Below are 7,601 nucleotides of genomic sequence, written 5' to 3' on the forward strand. Positions count from 1 at the left end.
CTGAATGACAAACAGAACAGCAGCACAGTGAAGAATTTGGGAAGTAAGTAGAGAAACTGAGCTGGAAGGAGAAGACATGTTTTAGGTATGAATCTCAGGTTTAGGAGATTTGTACATCCTCTATAAAAATCAGTATTCAGCCTTTTGTTACGAGATACTTCATATGTTTTAAGTGAATTTTGATTTTTGGATTTGTGTTTAAATCATTTTATTCTATGGCCAATAGTGGAAACCTAGCATTTTTGAGGCAGCCAGTTAAGTATGTCAGACAAATTTCTAGTCTTTCTACTGTCTAGAAGACTAATCCCAAGCCTATGCACAAATTCTTCCTTGTCCCTTTGCGGTGTATTAAATTACTTAGTGTGGCTTTTCTACCCATAAGTCTTTTTAAACTCCAAGGTGGGAATTGCTATTAGCAACTGAGGAGATCCTGATGGCTAAAGTCGTTCACCTGGAGTATTTCTGTTGGGAGTGGCACAAAACAATATTTTGGGAGGTTACCACTCTCTCTCAGGTGCTTAGAGTTCTGATGCTATGATTGGCTAGTTTGACCACCCTGCCAGGCTCAAAAGGAGGCCTCCTAGAGGCAGAACTCTCTCTGAATGCTGGTTGAGGAAGATGTGCTGCTGAAAGAGACACATGCTCTGGAAAGAGACACGTGCTTCTGGGAAAGAGACCTAAGAGACACGCGTTGCTGAGTGAGACACCGAGGGACATGCACTGCTGGGGGAGAGACTGTGAGAGACTTGGCTGAGAGACGGTGGTCTGGGAGAGAGACTGAGCGCGTTTCCTGAACTTGAATTGTAGCCTGGTGCTTCCCTAATAAACTCCATAATCTGTGAGTTCTTTGTGGCCACTGCAGTGAATTATCGAACCCAAGAGAGAGGTGGTGGGTGCTTTGGGAGGAACGGTTGGAGAAAGGGCTGGAGGGAGGCAGCATGTCTGGCCTTTTAGGAATAGGCCTTGGGTTACTTCTGGCAATCCTGTCTTCCTCTTGTATGGTTAGAGGTAGCCAGAAGATGTGGCCTCCTTGCCCTTTTTGCACCCTTAAAGACACGACTGTGGCCTTCTTGGCTTGTGGGAAAAGCTCTGTGCCCTCTGACAGTCTTTGTAAATGGATCACTTTGGGCACAGCTAACACCAACAGAATATTAGAAAGAGATGGAGAGAGAGAGACCAAGAAACAGTATGGACAGAGACCAGCATAAGTTGGTGATTTAAGTTCAAATCCCCCAACAGATGGTTAACACACATCACCTTCTCTATCTCACCAGTAGCCCTCCCATGTCAGGAGGGCAAAGAAAATCCTTGACCAGTCCCTCGTCATCAGTCCCTGATGACCCCATGCTTATTGGGCTTTAGACGCCCCCCATAATCTTAGGAGGTAAATAATATCCACACCTTTCCCATGAGAAAACAGACTCAGAAGTTAAGTAATATGCCAAAGAGGACATAGTAAGTGATGAGGTTGAAGTTCAAGCCCAGGTCTGTCTCATTTAGTGTCTGTTAATGTTGGTCAGGCTCACAAATTGGATATTGAGATAGGTAGAAGAAGTGGGGAAGAGAGTGTGGGTATCAAGGTACCTGCCTGACTGATTTTTGTCATGGATGTTGGTGAATTCAGTTATTTCTTCGCTACTTTGACAACCCTGCCCCAGCTCCCGCTGTTTTGGTTTACTGCTGCCCTAAAACGCCCTAGTAGCTCTAGTGGTTCAGTGGTTAAGGCATTCAGCTGCTAATCAGAAGGTCAGTGTAGAACCTACCAGCTGCTCCTCAGCAGAAATTGGAGGCAATCCTTTCTATAAAAATATCAACAGCCTTGGAAACCTTGTGGGGCAATTCTACTCTGTCTTGTGGGGTCACTGTCAATCAGAATCAACTCAATGACAGGCAGTGGGTTTGGGAAACCCCTAGGCTGCTAGGGGAAAAGCCACTTAAATGTGCATGGTTTTCTCTATGGTTCCAAGGGATTCACTTATTAATAACTTGGGGTGATTCCTTAATGTTGAGGTGAGTTAAAGCCATTAATCAAAATGATTCAACAGCTAAATGTCGTGAGAACATATCTCCTTTTTGTAAATTCATTTTTTACTTTGGCAACAGTTTTTTGTTAGTAGAAAACATGCTAGTACAATATTTGTTTAGTGTTTGACTTACTTCACTGAGCATAATGTTTTCAAGGTCCATCCATGTTGTAGCATGTATTAGGACTTAATTTCTCTTTATATCTGAGTTAAATTCCATTGAATGTATAGTCCACATTGCCAAAGGGGATTGCAGTACTGCTTATTGCAATCATCTTTACTGTTTCACATCTTCCTTGTATGACATGGGTTTTATACATAGATGTTCCTCAGAATTGTTACTTCTAAAATATGTGTATTTTAAAAAATTATCATGTCTCTCTTGTGCCTCTTTGTGTGTGTATGTAATAAACATATATGTAACAAAACATTTCAACATTTTTTACATGTACAATTTAATGACATTAGTTATATTTATGTTGTGCAACCATCACCACTATCTGCTTCTAATTTTTTCTATCACTTTAAACAGAATCTCATTGTCCCTTAAGTGCTGCTGGCTATCCTTCTACCTCGTTGCCTTCTTCTCCCAGTAACCACTAATGAACTTTGGTCTCTATACATTTGCCAATTCTAGGTATTTCATATGAGATTTTACAATATTTGTTCTTTAGGGTCTGACTTACTTCACTGTGCATAATGTTTTCAAGGTCCATCCATGTTGTAGCATGTATTAAGACTTCATTTCTCTTTATATCTGAGTTATATTCCATTGAATGTATATACTACATTGCCAAAGGGGTAGGGAGGCGGCATCTTCTGACCTCTTCTAACCCCACAAGAGGAAGACAGAATCATTATCAGTAGCCCAAGGCCTATTTCTGCGTGCTGCCTCCCTCCAGCCCTTTCATCAACCCTGACACGGACTGTTTCTTTTTCAGCACCCACCACCCCTCTGCTGGGTTCGATAATTTGCTATAGTGGACATACAGAACTCACAAATTATGGGGTTTATTATGGAAGCAACAGGCTACAATTCAAGTTCAGAAATGCACTCAGTCTCTCACAGCCAGTTATCTCACTTAGCAGCTAGCAGTCTCTCTCTCAGCAGCACACATCTCTCACGTCTCTCTCTCAGCAGTCCATGTCCCTTATGTCTGTGAGCCAGCGGTGAGAGATTCCTTCTGCCTCTATGAGAGCTCCCGTTGACCATGGCAGAGTGGCCAAACTAACCAATCCCAACATCAGAGTTGTATACATTTCCTAGAAAATCACTTTGTGCTGCTCCGAACAGAAATATCCCAGGTGGATAACTTTTAACAATCAGGAGCTACTCAATTGCTCATGGCAAATTCCACTACAGAGTTTACAAAGATATATGGCTAGAAAAGCCAATCCTTGGAAGGAAGGTTGGGCAGTCTACTTCCGTAGTAATACTGCCTCGGAAACCCAAGGAGGGGTCGCTATGAGTCAGGGCTGACTTGATGGCACATAACAACAACAACATGTGATTTACTACACTGCACACATTTTATTCCATTCTTCTGTTGAGGGACTTTTTAGTTGTTTCTACCTTTTGGCAGTTGTGAATAGTGCTGCAATAAGCATTGGTGTACAAATGTCTGTTTGCATTCCTGCTTTCACTTCTTTTGAATCTATACCTAGGAGGGGAATTGCTGGATGATATGGCAATTCTGTTTAACTTTTTAAGGAATGGCCAAACTGTTTTTCATAGAGGCTTTGCACCATTTTGCAATCCCACCAGCAATGTATGAGGATCCAGTTTTTCCACATCCTTACCAACAACCAGTTATTTTTTCTATTTTTAAGATAGCCGTCTTGGTAGGTAAAGTGGTATCTTACTGTGGTTTTGATTTACATTTCCCTAATGAGTAATGACAATGAGCATCTTTTCATGTGCCTGTTGACCATTTGTATATCTACTGGGGTGAAATGTTATGCAAGTTCTTTGCCCATTTTATGATTGTGTTGTCTATTTGTTGTGAAGTTGCAGGAGTTCTTTATATATTAATGGATATTAAGCCACTAACAGATACATACATGGTTTCCAAAAGTTTTTTCCAATTTGTAGGTTGCTCTTTACCTTTGTTAATAAAGTCCTTAGATGAATAAGTTTTTAATTTTGATTAAGTCCCATTTATCTATTTTATCTGTTGTTACTTGTGCTTTTGGTGTCCATTGTTAAAAACTGGGTCCTGAAGCACTACCTCTATGGTTTCTTCTAAGAGTATTAATGGTTTAGTTCTTACATTTAGGTTTTTGATACATTTTGAATTAGTTTTTGTATATGGGATTAGCTGTGCGTCTAGGTTCATTCTTTTACATATGGAAATCCAAGTGTCTGAGACCATTTCTTAAGGAGACTATTCTTCCACTATTGGATGGACCCGTTACCCTTGTCAACAATTTGTTGACCATAGCTGTATTTCTAGACTTAAAAGTCTATTCCATTAATCAGTGTGTCTTGTCATTATACCAGTATTGGCCATTTTGATTACTATTGCTTTATAGTATGTTTTGAAATCAAGAAGTGTGAGTTCTAGTTTATTCTTCTTCAAGATTGCTTTTGCTATTTGGGAGTTCTTACCCTTCCATATAACTTTGAGAGTTGACTTTTCCATTTCTACAAAGAAGGCTGTTGAGATTTCTATGGGTATTACATTGAATTTATAGGTTGCTTTGGGTAGCATTGACATCTTAACTATATTAAGTCTTCCAATCCATGAACATAAAACGTCCTTCCATTTATTTAGGTTTTCTTTAATTTCCTTTAGTAATGTTTTAGATTTTTTCCGTGTTCAAGTCTTTCACCTTTCTGGTTTAATTTATTCCTAGGTACATTTTATTCTTTTAAATGTTATTGTAAATCATATTGTTTCCTTAACTTCCTTTCAACTTGCTAATGGCTAATGTATAGAAACCTGACTGATTTTTGTCTGATGACCTTGTACCCTGAACTCATTTATTAGCACTTATAGCTTTCTTGTGGAATCTTTGGGGTTTTCTATGTGTAGAGTCATGTCATCTATGAAAGGTATAATTTTACTTCCTCTTTCCCTATTTGGATTCCATTTATTTATTTGTTTGTTTGTTTCTTATCCAATTGCTCTGTCTAGGACTTCTAGTACAATATTGGGTACTAGTAGTGAGAGCAGGTATCCTAACTGTGTTACTGATATTAAGGGAAAATCTCAGTGTTTCTCCATTGAGTCTGATGTTAGTTTGTAATTTTCATAAATGCCCTTGATCAAGTTGAGGAATTTCCTTTCTGTTTCTAACTTGTTTGAGGATTTTTTTTTTTTTTAATCATGAAAAGAGTGTTGAATTTTATCAGATAGAGTTCTTTTTCTTTGTCCTATTAATGACATATATTACATTTGTTTGTTTTCTAGTACTGAACCACCCTTGTATTCCAAACCTCATTTGGTCATGGTGTATAATCCTTTTATTATGCTTTTGAGTTCAGTTTGCTATATATATTCATAAGGGCTATTGGTCTGTAGTTTTTGTGTATGTGTGTGTTTATCTGGCTTTGTTATCAGGGTAAGGCTAACCTCAAAGAATGAGTTAGGATGTGTTCCGTCCACTTCTACTATTTGGAAAAATTGAAGAAGGATTGCGTTCGCTTCTTATGTGTGGTCAAATTGCCCAGTAAAGCCATATGGTCCTGGACTTTCTTTGTTGGGAGGTTTGTGATTACTAATTCAATTTCTTCAGTTGTTATGAGCCTGTTGAGATTTTCTATTTCTTTCTCAGACAATACGGGAAATTTATGTATTTTGAAGTTGTTCCTATCATCTAAGTTTCCTAATTTGATAGCATACAATTGTTGATAGTAATCTCTTATTACCCTTTTTCAGTTTCTCCAGGGTTAGTTATAATGTACCCACTTTCATTTCTGATTGTAGACGTTTGTATCTTCTTTTTCTTTTTGTCAGTCTAGCTGAAGGTTTGTAGATTTTATTGATCTTTTTGAAAAACAATATCTGGTTTTATTGATTTTCTTCATTATTTTTCTATTTCATTTATCTCTGATCTTATCTTTGTTATTTCCTTCCTACTGGTAGCTTTGGGCTTCATTTTCATGTTTTCCTAGTTTTCAAATTGTAAATTCAGGTTGTTGATTTGAGATTTTTCTTTTTTAATGTAGGCATATACTGCTAAAAATTTCCCTATGAGCACTGCCTTTATTCCATCCCATACAGTTAGATGTGTTATAGTTTAAAAAATGCCTATGTTTTTAAAAACTTAGTTTTCCTCAGTCTTAAAGGTTGACATATTAATAAAACAGTTGGGAAAATATGGAAAGCATAAATAGGAAAAAAATTCACCTGTGATCTCTTCATCCAGAAATAATCATTTAACATTTGTGTCTATTTTTCTAGTTATTTATATAGATATATAATCCAGATTGGAGCTCTGGTAGCTTAGTGCCTAAGGCACTTGACTGCTCACCAGAAGACTGGAGGTTCAAACCCACCAGCCACTTCTCGGAAGGAACGTTGGGCAATCCACTTCTGTAGTGATATTGCCTCTGAAACCCAAGGAGGGGTCGCTATTGAGTCGGGGCCGACTCGATGGCACATAACAATAACAACATAATCAAGATAATATTACATAAATAACATCTTGCTGTTATCCATACTAGCTGTCATGGTGCTAGTAGTCCAGAAAATAATGGTCTCTTACTATAGGATGCCCAGTACTGACACTGGAAATGAAACTGACGTAGTTATTTTCATCCAATGCTTCCTGACTCTGTAGTAGTTAAGATGCTCAATGTGTTTTATATTTCCTGTAAGCTATGCAAAAGGAAAAGCTAGTTTTTTTGTGCTACATTTGTCTTAGAAGTAGTTTGTTGCTCTGGATTAAGTGTTCCTAAGAAATAAAAAAATTACTCTTAATTTTCTGCATGTCACTCACATATGCTTCCTAAACTAACTCGCTCTCTAAGGAATCAATTCTTCATTTAAAAACACTAGAAAGCCAAACCATTCCCCCACACAAGTTTGCATGTACTACATGAAAAATGTGTTGTACTTTAAAAAATGCCTATGTTTTTAAAAACTTAAGTTTTCCTCAGTCTTAAAGATATGAATTTGACATATTCATAAAACAATTTGGAAAATATGGAAGGTTTGTCCTACCGTGATGACATGTTGATGTGAGTTTTGAGGCTGGTGTTTCTAACCCAGCTGGATGCACGTGGTGCACAGGTATCAGCCCAGCTTACAGACTGAGACAGACTAGGAAGAAGGAAGAGGCTATCCACTTCTCAAAGAATTGGCCAGGGAAAACCTTATGAATAGCAAAGAAACACTGTTTGACACATTACCACGCAACTTTATGAATAGGCGGGTTAGGTTAGAAGGCTCTCAAAGTTGGACTGGGAAAGAGCTGCATCATCTGAGTAAACCCAGCCTTACTCCTATGGATAAGGTAAAGCTTTTGAGAACACCATTTGCTGATGTGGCATCACTCAAATTGAAGAGAAACAGCTGCAGACATCCATTAATCATTGGAACATGGAATGTACAAAGTATGAATCTAGGAAAA

General features: G+C 38.2%; 1 protein-coding gene across 1 annotated transcript in view; it reads left to right on the forward strand.

The window, feature by feature from the left end:
- Positions 1-7,601, forward strand: part of NCK2 (NCK adaptor protein 2) — a 65,275-nt gene that overhangs the window by 19,536 nt on the left and 38,138 nt on the right. The gene's annotated exons all lie outside the window — the stretch shown is intronic.

This window comes from Orycteropus afer, unplaced genomic scaffold (genome assembly GCF_000298275.1).
Source record: "Orycteropus afer afer isolate SDZICR_OR568_19922 unplaced genomic scaffold, OryAfe1.0 scaffold00017, whole genome shotgun sequence".
NCBI lineage: Eukaryota > Metazoa > Chordata > Mammalia > Tubulidentata > Orycteropodidae > Orycteropus > Orycteropus afer.